The sequence below is a fragment of the Haliotis rubra genome, unplaced genomic scaffold (genome assembly GCF_003918875.1).
Source record: "Haliotis rubra isolate DU_JTF1 unplaced genomic scaffold, ASM391887v1 Scf175, whole genome shotgun sequence".
NCBI lineage: Eukaryota > Metazoa > Mollusca > Gastropoda > Lepetellida > Haliotidae > Haliotis > Haliotis rubra.
This window is the reverse complement of record NW_025765725.1, coordinates 1,558,257-1,578,530: the sequence shown is the minus strand read 5'-3', so window position 1 is coordinate 1,578,530 and position 20,274 is coordinate 1,558,257.

The following is a 20,274-nucleotide window of genomic DNA, read 5'->3' as shown; positions in this document are numbered from 1 at the left end:
AATGCAGACCAGATATCTGACTTCCCGACATCGACGCAGTAGCTTGTTTAGATAGACACTCACTGAATCACGGAGCTAGCAGCCAGGACAGCTGCCATTTGCTACTTCGTCAACATGGTGTGTTATATGTGAAGAATACATTTTAGCATGAGGACAGTGCTGTGATAGCGACTGAATTTAGCGATTTAACTTCAAAGGCCAAATACTATAATGCCAAGATATATATGACTTAATTGCAATTAATCACCATTCTCATTCCTCATCACTACTGCTATGTATAGTGTCAACCCGTACCACACAGTCACTTTCCATTAAGTGTTGGTAATATTGTTGTCAAGTTCTATATACCTGTTTACAATTACGTTATAAGACTGGTATTGCGATTGCTTGTGTAAGGACGGCCAAAGGCAGGATGTGCCGCTCACCTAATTTATGCAGAGCTCTGTTTATTGCTGTCTTAGTTCCTTTTTTTTGGTGATTTTTGAGGGAGTATTCAGCTCATTGTGCATTTGTTACATACTGAGCATAAAAAGTTCCGGAACGGAGAAAGCGATGTTATTCTTGTTTCCCCAAAGAGCAAGTTCCCCTGTCGACATTTAAGTTGTGAGAACTCGTGAAAAAGGCGTGTTACGAGCCCGACTCGACAAACAAGCTTCAGCAGACATAATAGCCAGGCATAACTTGACATCGAATAGCGCGTACTCCACCGTAGATGAACGTTACCAAATACACCACCACTCGTGTTTTTCGACGTAACGGTCAGAGTTCGATTTGATCTTCATAAAGCTATGCTTGTCCAAAGGGATTGCTCGATGAATGTCAATACGTCACTGCTACGCAGTTCGATGCTGATGTTTGTCACTGGATTGTCTGGTCCAGACTCTGTTATGTATAGAACGCCGTCATACAGATTGAATATTGCTGCGACCTTAAACCACAAACAAAGAAACCAGTTTTGGATGTTCATGAATTGTTGTCGTTAAATGCCTATTTTCAAGGCTTTGATGTCATCTCATGCGTTTTGTTGTCTCATCTAAGGCTATGGTATACATCTGTAGCATATTGTCTCCCGCCATATGGGTGTTGATGGGTAGCTCAGTGGTTAAAGCTTTTCGTGTTCCATTCTCCACATGGGTACAATTTGTCAGGTCCATTTCTGGTGACACCGATTGATTTTGTCAGTGTACGTGCAGAACACTAAGTTTAGCCTCTCAATTTAATTTATTTAATTATACATATCTTCCATTTCAATGTCACATATTTTCTCGTCACGATATGGCTGAAATGTTGCCGATGTGGAACTGGAACCGCTTAAGTTAATACTCAGAAACACACAGATTGCAAGTTCAAAGCCAGGCTGCTGCCTAAATTTTACCAATTTATAACATAATTCACATCCTGGCAATCTGATCACATGATCAGAAGCACATGGGCTCAGTCAGACAGAAGGCCTCCATGTTGACAGCAGCGCACGTTGAGTTATGGCAGAACACAGATGTGGGTTATTTCTTGAATATATGTTGCGTCTATGTCCAAAACGAATTAAGACAAAACATATTTGATTCAATTAATTCCTTATTTAGAAAATATGGATTTTGAATATTTGTACACTTTATTAGGTTCAGGTGTGGATTGTTTACTAAACAAGTATTTTGTTTCTCCTTTGTAGTTTCTCTGAACCTCTCGTCTAAACACTAGACTAAGTTTATTTGCAATTTGATCTTACCTGTGAGACATATTCAGTAGATAGTTTTGAGGATCGTTCAGATGTTTGTGCTTAATATAAATTTACATAAAAATCTATTTCACCTCTAAATATTATAGTCTCCTGATGTTTGAATAGACACCAATTAACTATTTGTGATATATTTCCAGCGCATATTTCACTATAAGTAGATAGTAATTTTATTAGCAATTTCACACATAGAACATTAATGCGACTATGTGTAAATTTGAAAGGATGGAGAAACCTAGTGGTTAAAGCATTCGCTTGTCACACCGAACACCCAGGTTCATTTCTTCAAATAGGTCCAATGCACAAAAACACGCTGAAGTCCCCTGACGTTTTACATGCTAAAAAGCTAGAAGCGGCGTAAAATCATATTCTCTCACTACATTTCAAACATGGTCTTGTTCCTGGAGTTGAGTATAAAGCAGTATGTTGGACACATTGTGTTGCAAAGAGTGAGTGAGTGTATGGTATGATGCAAAGCATGGTATCTTCAGCAACCCATGTTTGTCATAAGAGGCGAACAATGGGATCAGGTGGTCAGGATCGCCGACTTTGTTGGCATCGTATCCAATTTACGTAGATCGATGTTCGTGTTGTCAATCACTGATTCGTCTGGTTCAGACTCCGTTATTTACAGACCGCCGTCAGATAGCTAGACTATTGCTGGGTCCAGACTCCATTATTTACAGACTGCCGTCAGATAGCTAGAATATTGCTGGGTCCAGACTCCATTATTTACAGACCACCGTCAGATAGCTAGAATATTGCTGGGTTCAGACTCCATTATTTACAGACCGCTGGCAGATAGCTAGAATATTGCTGGGTCCAGACTCCATTATTTACAGACCACCGTCAGATAGCTAGAATATTGCTGGCTTCTGACTCCATTATTTAAAGACCGCCGTCAGATAGCTAGAATATTGCTGGGTTCAGACTCCATTATTTACAGACCGCTGGCAGATAGCTAGAGTATTGCTGGGTTCTGACTCCATTATTTAAAGACCGCCGGTAGATAGGTAGAACATTGCTGGGTTCAGACTCCATTATTTACAGACCGCCATCAGATAGCTAGAATATTGCTGGGTCCACACTCCATTATTTACAGACCGCCGTCAGATGGCTAGAATATTGCTGGGTCCAGACTCCATTATTTACAGATCGCCGTCATATAGCTAGAATATTGCTGGGTTCAGACTCCATTATATACAGACCGCCGGTAGATAGGTAGAACATTGCTGGGTTCAGACTCCATTATTTACAGACCGCCATCAGATAGCTAGAATATTGTTGGGTTCAGACTCCATTATTTACAGACCACTGGCAGATAGGTAGAACATTGCTGGGTTCAGACTCCATTATTTACAGACCGCCATCGGATAGCTAGAATATTGCTGGGTCCAGACTCCATTATATACAGACCGCCGGTAGATAGGTAGAACATTACTGGGTTCAGACTCCATTATTTACAGATCGCCGTCTGATAGATAGAATATTGCTGGGTCCAGACTCCATTATTTACAGACCGCCATCAGATAGGTAGAACATTGCTGGGTTCAGACTCCATTATTTACAGACCGCCATCAGATAGGTAGAACATTGCTGGGTTCAGACTCCATTATTTACAGACCGCCATCGGATAGCTAGAATATTGCTGGGTCCAGACTCCATTATATACAGACCGCCGGTAGATAGGTAGAACATTACTGGGTTCAGACTCCATTATTTACAGATCGCCGTCTGATAGATAGAATATTGCTGGGTCCAGACTCCATTATTTACAGACCGCCATCAGATAGGTAGAACATTACTGGGTTCGTTAAACAACAAGCAAACAAACAAAACGTTTCGGTCCGTGCAAAGTGCTTGTAAAACGAACCAGGGGAAATTGTATCATGACACTCGACGACTGACAAAATCATTTATTTTACGACAGATTAAGAATTATAACCGTGGCAGATATACTGCATTGAACACCAGTACTTTTCATACGGCTGAGGTAAATCTGCTATCTTGGACAAATGGTCGTCTATCATGGTATCTGAGGCATACAGTCGACTATATACTGACATCTATGCACTAAACAGGGCACCAATTGTAGGTGTAACCAACAGTACTTAACGTTTAAGTGGACCTGTTTACATAGAATAAACAGTTAGTCGCTGTGTTCACGGTAGTTTTGGAAACATTCAACTCCTAATGTAATGAAGGCTACTATAATTACTGATACAGACATGAGCCAAACAGTCTGCAAGTCGCTCACGTAAAGTTTCGACACACTTTCCTTCCCTTTAGTGCTGGGCCATTTTCTTGCCCAGGCTTCCAGCAAGCCGTTATCAAACTGACGAATGAATCTGGAACAGTGAAATGCGTATTTGTAACACTACTGTAAATATATAAGTATGGAAGCGGTGGGTTAGCCTAGTTATTAACGCTTTGAGGTATTGGGTCGAACACTGGAGTTCGATTCTCCGCATGGCTAAAATGTATGAAGCCAATATGTGGACTTTTCAGCTGTATAATTGCTACGGGCGGGGTTAAACCATACTAATACCATCAACCAATCAATCAATTGCGTGTTAGAGTGCGAATTGAATATGAAACGTGTACGATTTTAGTACTTACTTGTCAGAAAATAACTCCACAAGCGGTGAATTGAGAGGAAAGGGCAGGTTGCAACATTTCATCCTTCGAAGGTTCTTTACTGTCTTTTCTAATCCATGGCTGGACCGGTAATGTATGCGTAGTAGCCAGACTGTAGGAGCATCTTATAGCGACGATCCTCGTCCAGAGAGTTGCCGATATTTTCAGATCGAGTCTCCATCACCTTTGTCCAGATTTTCTTACTAACACTGTCATTAGAATACTGAAAGGCGTTCAGAAAGTACATGTATTGGTAAAGTAGGTTTGTGACCCAGGGCCAATCTAGCTAAGTATTTTATTCTTAACATGAAATTGAATTTGCAAAATGTGATCCATCAGTAAATCAGCAAATATGTAGATTGTTCATAACAATTAGTATACAACAGGCCGGATCCATGATCCACTCACTCACTCTACACTATCACAAGGAGGACCCCAAAACACGTGAACCCGATGTTATCGCACAGTTCATTGTTTATACTACTTACCTTGTAGATATCCTCGTGAGCGGACCCTTTAGAAATAATAATCCTGAAGGCCTCATTTTCTGCAAGCTCTTCCATTGTACTGAAGGGTATCGTTTCCTTAGCCACTGATATTGTTGCTAACAGATTACCCGTGTAAACTACGACAATGGTGATGCAAAGCAACCACCAACTTGCCAAGAATATACGGCCAGATATGCACTGTGGGAGATGCACTGATCCTGTGCATGAAAATTTCAAATATTCAATGCATTATTCAAGAGAAATGTAATAACATATTCATTAACACATCACTAATGTATTATGTGTAATCTGCCATGTCATACTATAGTTATATAAAAGAATTGGGTGTTGCTTGACTTCTGTTGAGTTCTGAGAAATGTAGTTTTCTGTATTCCGAGAGTGAGTCACTTATACAAAGTACATTTACTGATTTCCATTGACCCAGATATTTAGGGATACAATCACGAACACCACGAGCTATATTTTACTCAATTAAAGCCGAAATTCCATTTCCGATTTTCATGAGCAATCTCTGTAAAAGCAAAGCCTGTTTTCCGATGACGCCTAAATCGTAATCGTGCGTTTAAGAATCCCTGTAAAGTAGTTCTGACACAAGTTGTTTGCGAAAATGTAAAAATGTGAGCGTATCCCACACCCATCCCAAGTAATGGTTAGTGCATGTGTTGCTCCAGCAGAGCACAGTAATGTATGGACCACGATACTTTGTGGTTGGGCTAGATTTTGTCCATTATTTGTTGGTGGATATGACGCTATGATGGAGGACGCTATCAGGAGGAGGAGAGACATCTTTGAAAACAAGGTGGTATGTCCCTTGGACTGGTTGACTAGTGGTACGTGCATTCGCTTGACTGGTCCTGCTTTGTGCTATTAAAAGCAAAAGCATGGGAGATGAAAGTTACACGGAAGTTTGGATACATGACATTTGGGTGCAGGGTGGCACTGACAAAAACATTTGCAAAATAAATACTCAGGACAGGCTATTTACAACATTTCTGTAGTAAGGTGGTGCGAGAGTACAGAGAGTTACTGAACCTTCTTTCTTTATCAGTGTTTCTAAGATGCATGTAAGAGAACTGGCATTATTCAGGCTGAACTATATAGAGATACAGCAACTCATGTATATCCTTGACAGGTACATCTAAAGTGGAACATTTTACATGATTAAGTACAATATTTTTGTCTCGTATTTTCAAATCTTTGTTGAGCTAACCTAAAATGACCTTGTCCAAACGTTCAATATTATTTCCAGTTCATAGTTTTTAGATCACTAATTTTTCCAGACAGACAGTTTTGCACACACATTTTGATGGTTTGGGCTGTACTTGTTTGTCAATTTGTACAAAATCCAGTTGAATTATTGGAAGGTTGACTATTTGTAAAGTATCATTAGGATGTTATGTTTTCAGCTAATTTGGGGGAAATCTAATAAAAACACTCTTCAAAAAAAGAAATACAAAATGAAATTTGAAAATAATGACGAAAGTTTGTACGCATGTGTCAAATTAAACATGTTTTGAGAATTGAATATTGTTGGTGGCTTGGTTTAGAAGAATATGCGCGAGCAAACGCAACCAGAAACGATTTTAAATGGTTTCATCGATCATGATTGTCATAATGAGCTTGATTGTCATGGAACACAAACAAAAGCCGCAATTTTTGCTTTTTACGGGCAAAACATGAGTGCAAAAGACCCAAGTGCATCTCGCGAATTCATCTGAGATCTTTGCATTTATTGAATGAGGAAATGGGAAGTCTCAACGCAGCCGAGCAAAATATTGTCATTGGACGTTTGCAAGCTCGCCAATCAGCAAGTGTCGTGCCAAGGACTTCACCGTTCATCTCAGCACAATAACTCGTTTGTGGGATCATTTTGTGTATTCCAATTCGACAAATGACCGTCCAATATCAGGAAGATAGCGAGTCACCACATCAGCCCAAGATCGTTACATCCGGGTAACACGCCTACGTGACCGCCATCGTTCCACCCGAAACACAACACAGTTTGGGGCCTGGACAGTGTCTGACCAGACAATCAGGAACCGTCCCCGAGAGGCAGGTGTGCGTGTCAGACGCCTCTGACACGACTACATCAGGTGGTGTAACACGGTGCAGCCATGGAACTTTGGAAACTGAGGGCACATATGGTTATGTGATGAATCGCGATGTGACGAAAGACAAAGTTTCTACAGACGACGCAATGAACGTATTGCACCCAACTGCATCAGGCAAGTGGACAGATTTGGTGAAGAAAGTGTCGTGGTGTGGGGATCCATCTCATACACCCGCAGATCAGAATTGCTGTTGGTTCAAGGCAATCTGATGGCCGCTCGATATATCGACCAGATTCTCCATTCTCACGTGTATAATCGCCTTGCCTTCCGCCAGAGGGAGCTATCCCTAAAGCACGTGCTACAGTGGACTACCTGGCCAAAAACAACATCAATGCCCTTTCCTGGCCCTCCTGATCCCCGGATCTGAACCAAATTGAACATCTGTGGGATCAGATTAAGAAACCTTTACGTCGACGCCGTACTCCAGTCAACAGGTGTTCAACATGCTGCAGGAGGAATGGAGAAGGATTCCACAACGAAACATCAAACAACTGATTCGATCTGTGGCAAGGAGGTGTCGTTCAGTTCTACCAGTAAGAGATGGTCCTACGAGGTACTAACGTTAAGGCCACTTCGTTGACAGCAGTGATGACTATGATCAATGGTGAAATGTTCACGGGATACCAATGTGTTGGTCGACAAAATGTCAGTGCTGTGCTGTTGATTTAAACGTAATTGAATAAAACCTTCTTTGTTTTCAATGATATTTTGCTTTTGTGTTCCTGGTTTCTTTTTAGAAGAGTGCAGTTGAAAGATATAAAACACAAACAAATCCTGCTCGCAGCCAACATTTGTGCCATACCAAGAAACGCCGTTGTCATGTATGTGGTGATGTCATAAACATAAATGTCTGTGACACTAGACGTCGTTATATTTGCCATCTTTATTGATTAATTGTGAACCACTTTCCTGCTCCTGACTACTTCAGTGATACTGATGAAATATATATTTCCCAAACGAGTGGTCTACGATAACATAAACACGCTGATATCAACAAACACCAATGTCAGAAAATCTAAATGATAGCTGTTTACCTTGATATAGCGGCACACGAACCGCCGTCATGATACTGTCCGATATTGAAGGGGGACATGCAGGTATCTCCCCAACCTTAATATCCTTCCCATACCGTATCTTTCCAGCAGTGAATACAGACCTATGCACAGTGCCATCGTCAGCAGTCCGCATACATACACTTCCCATTTAAATACAGACACCAACAACATCCAGTGGTTGTCATTAGTTGACAGTTTCTTATGGACTACCTCACATTCCGATTGGTACAGGATATAAGGAAATGCAAAGGACTTGCTTCGTTTCAAGGTGATGTCATAAGGTATGCCTGAAAGGTCGATGTCCTGAAATTACAGAATGAAATTGGATTAATGCATAATGTTTCCGTGTATCTACGTTTGTAAACAATTCGCCTCGATATATCATTTCCTTACATTTCGTGCACTATCCCAAGAAGACCGCTCCACATTTCTGTCAGTTCACCCCACGACTTGTCAGGCGGCTCGAGCAGTTCGTATCTGAAGTTTAAGAGAAAGTTGACGCATGAGGGACGGAAGACCTGTATAAGAACATCATCATATATAACACTACAATTGTGTCAGTAACACCCCTGGTTATCGTAGTTGTTGGATGCAGCGTACAAATTCACATGTAAAACTGATACAATTATTCGAGATAGGAATTGGTAATACTTACGTAAAGTTGAGATATTCGCCAAGGCTGTCGAGGAGATCCTTGCATACATGGGCGTATACAATTGACCCATTTCTTAGAGTTGATTTCGTGCAGAATGGTTCCCGCTGCAGAATATAAGTTTCTAACATTACATATGTGTTAGTAACAAGCCGTTATGTTAAATGTTTTAACCAAATGCATCACATTGTTTATGGCTTTAATTAATGTTATCTTTTACATTTCAGAAGCTCATTTTCATGACTTTTATAAACATATACCCTTAGTTGTAGTTATTCACCTCCAAAATGCCATTTTCAGTTTTCGTCCATTCAACATTGTGTCATCTACATGAATGGCAAGGTAAACTGCATCTGCATTAAAGTTATCCACTGATGGAACTGAGATGATAGTTGGCAAATATATTACATTCCAGGTGAACTGGCGCGTGTGTTCAAAGCTTGCAAAATAGAAGCAAAATATGATGTACCTACCGTGCTTGTCGACGCTAATAGCAAATGTTTACTGGAAACACGTTGGTGGAGAAAATTTCTTCAGCAAATTCGATAACAAATATTGACACACCAATAAACTCAAGTGGTGCAGGCAGAACAAATGAGAGAGAAATAAGCATTATACATTCTTGGCTAGATATCTCATTTGTTCAATACTTAGTAGTTAGTGCTTATTTCGTGTGTTTTAAACAAATGAAACAATTAGTTGCTAAATGCTTGTATATTCTTTCAACGATGTGGCGTAATTTCTGTATCAGGCATTTATCACAACTAGCCCATTAAGAGACCTTAACGATCAAGTAGATCAAAAACGGTTTATGCGTTTTAGAATCCAAAGAATTACATACCTATTCCACAATAAAAACATTAAGTGCTATAACACCAATAAAGTTCCCGGGGTAAAATATTCCGAAAGCGAAACAATGTGCTTTCGTATAGAAACGGTTAGAAATATGTCAACTATAGTAAAACGCCGACTCGATTGTTTAGCCTATGTTATAAGCACTGACAGGAGGATTATTTCATGACATGACTGTAAACATAACGTTGTGATGTCGCAACTGCTTGAAGAAACGTAGACATGACCCATCATATTAACCTTCCTCAAATCAGAAAAAAAACTGCAGTGGAGAATGTTAAACTGCTTGTGGATGCATGTTCATGTTTGTGACCTGTACGACCGAGATCAAGTTTAACATGTGCATTAATCCATTATTACAAAGTTATACTCAAAAGCAAGTTTTCATATGCACATCTTAGCATCACAGTATTGTACATTTACAATTTAGAACGGGGGCTATAGAATACTATACTGAGTCAAAAAAGAAACTTCACAAAATGTAACTTGAAAAATAATGATACAGCTATGTACATGTATCCGAAATGGAATCCCTATCTTTCGACTCTAGAAAAACGTTAGCAAAACCCACTCAAACCCATCCATTCGTCGTGCAAATGATGTTAGTGCCAAATCAGGTTTTGCACGTGCAGTCGATCACGTGATCTTCGCATCGAAGTTTTCTTCATATGCACGTGTTTGCATTGGCCTCAAGAATTGGAAAAACACTTTTAAACTACAGTTCTAACGGTACTTGAAATGCCACGATTGTCAAATGTGCAACTTGAACGTGCCGTTGGCATGTTGCAAGCGGGAAGATCAGTTATTGACGTCGCAAGAGCAATGGGATGCAGCCGTCGTACTTTGTATGACTTGCGAAGTCGTCTACAGCAAACTGCACCACTTCTGATCGCCCAAGGTCGGGTCGTTCACGTGTGACGTCACGAGCAGAAGACCGTCAAATCGTCCTACGTCACCTACGTGACAGATTTCTGCCGGCTAAACGAACCAGGGCTGAGTTGTTTAGAGGTCGACTGTCTTCACAAACCATTCGAAATCGGTTGCGGGCTGCCAATCTCCATTCTCGACGTCCATATCTTGGGCCAATATTGACGCCGTTTCATCAACGTCAACGTCTGCTGTGGGCCCAACGTCACCCCCGATGGACCCAGAGAGACTGGAATCGAGTCGTCTTTAGCGATGAATCCAGGTTTACCCTCAGATTCGCGGACGGCAGGCATAGAGTCTGGAGACGACGTCGTGAACGGTATGCCCAATGTTGTGTACAGATTCGGAGGCGAAAGTTGCATGGTGTGGGGTGCTTTCTGTGGAAACAACCGTTCCCGACTTCTGGTCATCCGTGGAAACCTCACAGCTGCTGCTTACCGCGACCAGGTGCTCACCCCTGAACACGTTCCTTTCATGGCGGCTCATGGCCCAGGTCTACAGTTCCAGCATGATAATGCTCGGCCGCATACCGCGACGTTGACACGAAATTTCCTTCAAAACGCTGGAATCAACGATATGGACTGGCCATCGAGGTCCCCTGACCTTAATCCAATAGAGCACGTTTGGGATGCACTTGGGAGAAGGCTTCGTGGTCTTAGGAACCAACCTCAGAATTTGCAGGAACTTGGCGCCGCCTTGCAAGAGCAATGGCGCAGAATCCCCAACCACGTGTTCACAAGCATCAGGCAGTCGATGAGGAGACGGTGTTTGGCAGTGGTGAATGCGCGGGGTGGCCATACACGATATTGAACTGAGAAATTTCGCATTTTTATTCTTGTGACTTGACGTTCTGTATACCCATGTTTTGGAACGGCGGTGTAGCCTAATGGAACTGATTATGGCACTGTCAGTGTATCGAGTACATCACACAGATCTCAGCAATGAAATAATAACAATTCAACCATCTTGTTCTTTCATAGTGCCCTGAAGAAAGAATGTGAAGTTTCTTTTTTGACTCAGTATATTTACAATCCATAACACGGCTGAAAGCCCCAATTTACAAACAAGCCCATTTTAATGTATATGTATATTTATAGTACAGGCTAGCAATTCTCGAAACGTTCGTAGCCTTGCGAACTTCTTAAGCCCATTCTTAATACATTGGCTACGATCAAAGTTAATAATTCTTAGGGCTACGAACGTTTCGAGAATAAGGGCCCAGATCAACTTCTTTCTAGTAATTAAACGTAAGATGGCCATTCCCACAAGAAAACCGTTCTATCAGGTTTACTGCTTGATAATGTGCTTGATAGTTGGAAGGTCCACACAGTCAAGCACAATATGCTTGACGGTGAACTTCACCACTGGGGATACACATAGGAGATTCGCCCTTGTCTGTTTTAAGCAGATATTCAGTTGTTTACCGACTATGGTCAATACGACATTATCGCAAACTGTAACATTGGCTTTTGTGTTACCTGCTATGTCCACTTGACTTGGAAACCAACAAAAGGAGATGTCACATATGCATTGGCCAGTAGACAACTCGTTGTAAAGTTATAAAAGGTATAGCATGATATGATGACTCAAAGCGACAATTTGAATTGTCTGAAACGCAAGAAAATAGATGATGGCTTTTTTAATTTTATAATTGTTTTGTTATGAAATATGTAAAACCTGTAATGATAACTTTGGCTTCAGCAGAAAGATAGATTGTATGTCATAAGCGGTGTTCATAAGGTCAGTTATTTTAAATGGAATGCAAATTCCATAGCTAAAGGTATAAAAGCTATTAACTACTGTTCAGAATGGCTAAGTAGTACGCTCACACACACACACGCACTCACACTCACAAGCACACGCACACGCACTCACATTCACACAAACGCACACAGTCCCAAACATATATATACTTAAAACAAGTTTCATAAGGATAAGGATGAAACTGTCATCACAATGTATTTTCTGTTAAGTTCAAAAATAAAGGAGTCAACATAATAGATATTTGCGGGGAAAATGATGACACAGCAATGTATCGTTGTTGCATTTATAAAACCGGATGTAAAGTGCCAATAATATCCATCTTACAAGTATGTATTACTGATCACCCTGCGCTTACAGTGTAATTACAGGTAATTACTAGAGAAAACAGAATGCCCAGTGCTCGCCCATAGACCGGACACCATGTATGTGTCAATGTGTGCACACGTTTTAATAGTGCAGCCCTTGAAGGTTTACGCGCTCTATCATTAGTAACACTTAGTCATATCCTTCTTACGATCTCTGGACATTATGGCGTTGTGGGACGTGCTGACGAAACTGATGTATTATATACTCGGCGTCATTAATGAAGGGTCATGCTATTGGAAACACCATTGTTTAAAAGCTGTAAAATCGTCGTTTTTTGTTGAAATATATATAACTGAATGTTTTGAAAACGTTCCTAACAGTGTGGAAAAACACATCAGGCCATTGAAATGTCATTATTACGTTCTTTAACGTCCGATACATTCTGTTACAGATGGCACATTTTAATTCAAATTGTCAGTATGGAAATCCACCTGCCACTTAATGTCAATGATTTGCACGTGCAGGTGGCACTGTCTAAAGAAAGTGGAGGACAAAACACATGCATTGATGTCTTCTCAGTGTCGTTCACTGTTAAGGTACCTGTTTGAAATCGCAGCTTATAATGATACGTTTTTTCACACTTGCTGAAAGGGGTCTGGCTATAGGTCTTTTGGAATCTGGATAAACAGATAGCTGTCCACTTTAATGTGAGTCAGAAGTGCTATTGGTAGACTGTGGCAAAGATTTCAAGCCAGTGAGTCCGTGGAATATGCACGTAGACCTGGTCGCCGCAGAGTCACAACAATCCGAGATGATAGGCACATGATTAACACTGCGTTACGTAACATATTTCCCAATACAGCAGATCTTTCTTCAGACAGAACACTTCAATGTTAACAATGTAAGGATACCCAGGAGCACCGTTCGACGATGTTTAAAGGCAGTCGGACTCATCTGTAGGCGATCCATGCCCTACAGCCACAGCATTTAAAGTGGGTAACACATACTAAAAATATACGAAAGCAATGGACAGATTTACACACCTATCTTATGTAAACATATAGTTGAGTATTCATTTATTTAAATTACCTTCTAAACCTGGGATATAATGTTCCTTCATGACATGTATGTGGTTCATAATAATTGGACTTGGTATGTCCGTGTAGGGATTCTAAGGCTGAAGCCCTTACTACCTGTGGTAGTTGTATCACACGACTTTGTCTCAATGCATAATGACTTTGCAGTTTCTCTTCCCGTCCCAAAGAACAGGGTCGATTTCACCACCACTGTAACACAGGGTTACTCTGACCACCATTCTAACACTGGGGAACCATGAATCGGTACAATCACCAACCAAGTCAAGACACGAGTCCATCCACAGGTGCCCCTCACACACATTTCACTGATTTGTATTGGTATGTAAACCAAGCTTTATTGAATACATTTTAAGTGACACCATGCTATAGTTGCAGTACATGTATATGGCAGTACAAATGCAATGGCAATAAAACTACTAGGTATGGTAGTAAAGTCAGTGACAACAATATTCACCTCGTAGCAAGCAACAGTAGTCAAGCTTCGTTAATAGGTCTGGATATCCAGAGTGTAAAAGGTGACCTTCACACAACCTTTGGTTTTGATGTAATTAGGATCAAAGAGCTGAATTAGTGTTTGCTACTCTCGAAAGGTCAACAATCAAGCACTGTATACTTTGGATAAGTAATTCATTCTTGACAACCAATTAATAGTAACACCCACTGCTTTGAACTTCTCCTGAGCCTTAACAGATAGAATGTAATAAAGTGAAGCATTGAATAATTGAATTACAACATTGAATAAACAATACATCACACTGTTATGAAGCATATCCCACAGTGATGGCAAGCTGCAGTTATAATTGATATCGTGCTCAGATACAATATACCCCGAGCTGAACATGCCTTGGCATCCCCTTAATGTCAAGTGTAACGAACTACAATGTAACTACAATTATTTTATCACCGAAAAGAAAACATGTGATACATGTGCAACTACATTTGCAGTTACGATAGAATCGTCACCCTTGAAGATGTGAGTTAGGATTGACCTTCAGCAACCTCTGCTTGTCGAAAGAGGCGGCTAACTGGATTGGGTGGTCAGGCCCGCTAACTTAGTTGATACCCATGATAGAATCATGTGACTGAATTGGAATACAAAACAGGACGTCACACAAATGTCACTGTCGTACAAAAACTTCACTGGCAATATTGCAAACTATCGACCTGATTTTGTCACTTCGATGACTCTGTCGACAGTGGAAAAAGCGACAAAGGTAGGTTATGTGTCAGCAAAACATGACGAGTAACATCCAAGTTAAATCAAGCACCCAAACCATTTCCATTGGTTATCCTAATGTTAAACTAACACAGCCATGCATAACATGGTCATCGCTAAACCATGCAGTATGAGAGACGCATCTTTCGAATTCAATGGACACCAGACGTTATAACTGGACATACAATAGTTCTGACTGAACAGACTACTCTTACTGTCACAATTACCAAAAATCTATGCCACATCCAATCTAGAGTTCATTGTTTGTTGTTACCAAACATATATGAGTATAAAACCAAATTCTCAAATCTTTGTAAATATCTTCGGTGCCGAAAGTTGTTAATCGTTTAAATAATTGGATACCCAAGTAGTCATTGCATGGAATACCTGGGATTGCTACAATGCATTACAATTATTCCTTTTGATTGTTGTCATATTATTTATATCTGTGTTAAACATACTCAAAGATATGATCAAATATTTATCATTTTTTGTTTGGTTATGAAAATATAAAGTATTTCGATGCAAATATTTTGATGAGGAGAATGTCAGGTATAACACAAAATGAAATAACATAACAAACTGAAATGACATAACTGAAATAACATTACAAACAAATGAAAACTTCCATATTTTTCTAAAATATAACCAGTGTGTTTTATCATGTCAAGCACCGTTTGCAGCATACATGTAATTTGGAATACAACAGTAAGACAGATGTACACACACGTCTTTGTTTCCATAGAATGTTCAATCTTTGTTTATATAGTAGTTGAGGAAACGTTCAATCCCCAATATAATAAAAGCTCCTATGATTCCTGATACAAACATGACCATCACACTTCGCAAGTCACTCACACGAGCCTTCGTCCTTGCAGGCACATACTCTTCAAGTTTTGAGCTGTACCATTTTCTTGCCAAGGCGTCCTGCACTCCGTTGTCATACAGACGAATGAGTCTGAAAACAATAACATGCAAATTTGTAAGACCACCTATTAATATCTGACTTCATTGGGGTTTTGTCGTTTGGGGGTTTATCAACGTGACTAGTTTGTAATTCAGTGATTTTGTCGTTTGGGGGTTTATCAACGTGACTAGTTTGTAATTCAGTGATCATCACATATTTCCGTTTATGTCTCCTAAACTCATGTAATCATGAACACGCAAATCTGAAGACAATTACTAAATAGCTCAGAAATGAAAACAAAGTGCACCAACGCATATATTACTTGATAACGTCAATCAAATATACTCGGTGTCATTAATGAAGGCTGAAGCAACTTTAAAAGGCGTAAAATCTTCTTTTTTGTTTGAAATAAATACTACTGAATGTTTAACAAACTTTCTTGACAGTATGGAAAAACACATCAGGTCGTTGAAATATCAGTGTTACGTTCTTTCACATCCGATACATTCGTTTACAAATGGCACATTTTTTATTCAAATTGTCAATATGAAACTCCACCTGCCACTAAATGTCAATGATTTGCATGTGCAAGTCGCTTTATCATTGGAAAGTAGAGGGCAAAAAACATGCATTGATGCTTTTTCAGTCTCGTTCACTGTTAAGGTACCTTAAAAGATTTCAAGCCAATGGGTCCGTAGAATATGCATGTCGACCAGGTCGCCCCTGAGTCACAACAGTTTCGAGATGATAGACACTGCGTTACCTAACAGATTCCTTAACGTAGCAGATCATCAGGCAGAACACTTCAATGTTAACAACGTAAGGATATCCATTAGCACCGTTCGTCGATGTTTAAGGGCAGCCGGACTCCGCTGTAGGCGACCTGCAGTTCGTTCACCACTAACACCACGTCACAGACACGCGCGTTTGAGATGGAGTAGACATTATGGTGAGTGAGTGAGTGAGTGAGTTATTTTTTAACGTCACATCGGCAATATTGCAGCCATATCGTGACGAGAACATATTTGATTTTGAAGTGGAATATATGTATAATATAAAAACCTGTCGACGAAGGACAGTAAAACGGCTAGAATATCACAATTAGAATTAAACCTAGCGTGGAAAGTTTAAAACTAATAGCACTATAGGGACAATACAATATAAAAACAGGCTATAGATCGCCAACAACAGAAGGTAGATCACCATACTAGGGACCATGGGGACTTACAGTACCTTTGCTACCTGCATGGACCCTAGTTGGATTTACACCATCCCTTCAGCCGTTGGCCATTATAAGAAATGTTAGCCAAAATTAAAATAACAAGAATACTACGTTTAAAAATCCTGGTAAGTTTAAATTGACTTTCAAAGTTTTGGGCCTTACGTACCCTCTCAGGGGGACAGTAATTTTACGATACGTCAACCCCCCTTGAGGGTACAGCCACTAACAATCTAAGTTACTCATCAAACTACCAATCATTAAAACACATCTATCTACAGACCATATTTATCAAAATTCATTAATTAAATCAATTTCTTTTAAAAAAGCAAGAATTGAATGAAGATGAACAGTATTAAAAAGATCCTTAACAGTTTTAACATTGAAATATTTATCCCTTATTATGATGGAGAATTCAACACAGTCAAGCAGGAGACGCTTGACTGTGACTCTCTCATCACAAGGGATACAAAACGGAGGATCTTCACCTTTTAACAAGTATTTGTGAGTACCAATACAATACAAGTATTTGTATGGCCAATACGACATCGTCGCATGATGACCTCTTCAAATCTGGACTGACAACCCAAGTAGGTGTAACCAATATAAGGTTTTATTTCATGTAATTTATTAATACCTACTTGAGTGTCCCACTTCTTCTGCATCAGATCACGGATGTAAGTTCTAATGCTAGCCTTGTAATCAGAGTATGGAATAAGAAGTAGTGTCACAGATTTGTTGAGTGCTGCCTTAGCAGCAAGATCAGCTAGTGTATTCCCAGAAATGCCAACGTGGCTTGGTAACCAACAAAAGACGATGTCGCATTGGCCAGTAGCAAGCTCATTATACAATTCAATAATTTCTAATAAAAGTGGATGTTTACAAGAAAGATTTTTAATAGCCTGAAGACACGAAAGAGAATCAGAAAAGATGATGTATTGTTGTATATTTACAGTGTTCATTAATATATTTAAGAGCTGTTAATATGGCATTAGCTTCTGCTGTGAAAATAGAGCCGTTATTTGGTAATCGAGAAGAGATTGTTCTGGATCCAATGACAGTGGCACATGCCACTGTGCCACCGTCCTTGGACCCATCTGTAAATAAGGATTTATATGTATTATATTTACTTTTTAATTGATTATACTCTTGTTTATATTGTAATTCATTAGTTTCAGATTTTTTAAACTTTGTCAGGGTTAGGTCAACTTGTGGCCTAACAAATTGCCAAGGAGGAGAAGAAAGAAGACGAGAAGGAGCTATATTCTCCAGCTCAATGCCGGCAGCAGTAATGAATGGCTTCATTCTGAGCCCTAGTGGCGGAACAAGAGAAGATTTCTGGTTGTACAAATCCTCATAAAGAGGATTAAAGATACAGGGAAATGCAGGATTCGATTCGTTAGAATATAGTTTTGTAAGATATTGTAAAGATAATTTTATACGTCGTTGGGCATGAGAAGGCTCGTCTGCTTCGACGTAGAGACTGTCAACAGGAGAAGTTCTAAAAGATCCAAGACAAAGTCTTAGACCTTGGTGGTGGACAGAATCAAGTAGTTTTAGATTGCTTTTGCAGGCTCCACCATATACAATGGAGCCATAATCAAGCTTCGAGCGGACCAGTGATCTATATAGGTGAAGGAGGGTAGTTTGGTCCCCTCCCCACTTTGAATTAGAAACGACTTTCAATAAATCGAGTGCCTTCAGGCATTTAGTTTTTAGGGATTTAATATGCGGAAGAAATGTTAAATGGGAGTCGAAAATCAGACCCACGAACTTGGCCTCTTTTACAACCTTAATGGGAGTGCCATTTAAAAAACATTTCTGGGTCTGTATGTGGTTGATATTTACGGCAGAAATTTATGCGTGATTTAGAAAATTTATAGCCGTTTTCAAGACACCATTTATTTATTTTGTTCAAACACAACTGTAGTTGCCGTTCGATAGTATGCATATTCTTACCGCGACAAGAAATGTTAAAATCATCCACAAAAAGTGAGCCATCGATTGAATCATTTAAAACCTTGGATAAACTGTTGATCTTAATACTAAACAATGTTACAGACAAAATACTGCCTTGTGGGACACCCTGATCCTGATTATAATGGTCAGACAGGGTTGAGCCCACTTGGACTTGAAATTGCCTGTCTTTTAAAAACTGTGATATAAAGAGAGGCAAACGGCCTCTCAAACCAAAATCATGTAAATCCTTCAAAAGGCCATGCTTCCAGGTCGTATCATAAGCTTTCTCAAGATCAAAGAAAATTGATACAGCATGTTGTTTATTTACGATTGCATTTTTAACAAAGGATTCTAAGCGTACCAAATGATGAATGGTACTACGATTTTTCCTGAAACCACATTGAATATTGGTTATAAGGTTATTGGTTTCAAGATACCAAGTTAATCTATTATTCACCATACGTTCCATGGTTTTACAGACACAGCTAGTTAGAGAGATCGGTCTGTAATTAGACGGATCTGTATGCTCCTTGCCCGGTTTTGGTATTGGGACTACAACGGCATGACGCCTTGAAGGAGGAAATTCTCCAGACGTCCATATTTGGTCAAATATATCTAAAAGTGTCATCAGACATGGTTCCGGTAAGTGTTTCAGTAGCTGGTAATGTATATTGTCATCACCCGCTGCAGTGTCATGAGCTTGCTCAAGAGCAGTATGTAGCTCATGTAATGAAAACACTTCATTATAATCTTCACCGTTTTTTTATTCGAAATTAAGTTTTGTCTTTTCCTGTTGTTTCAGATATCTCTGAAACTCAGGGACATAATTTGCCGATGATGAATTTTTGGCAAGAGTTTCGCCAATTTTATTTTCAATGTTGCATTTGTCAGTTATTACATTGTCACCATCTTTAAGATGATGAACAGCAGATTTGGAGCCTTTGCCTTTTATTCTCTGAACCATGTTCCACACCTTAGACATGGGTGTGCGCAAATTAATTTTGGAGACATAGTTTCTCCAAGAATGGCGCTTGTTTTGCTTATATGCCCGTCGTGCCTTGGCACTGGTAATTTTAACATTGTTCGAATTATGAACAGTAGGATGTCGGCGAAAACATTTTTCTGCCTTCTTCCTACATTTCCTGGCTTGTTTGCATTCGTTGTTAAACCATGGTTTACGAATGTGAGGATTTGCAGAGGACTTAGGGATTGTTTGGTCAGCAATTTCATTCAGTTCAGCGGAAAACAGCTGTATTGGATCTGATACATTATTAAAGTTGTCCAGTATTATTTTGTCCACACACATTATTTCAAATAAGGACCAGTTG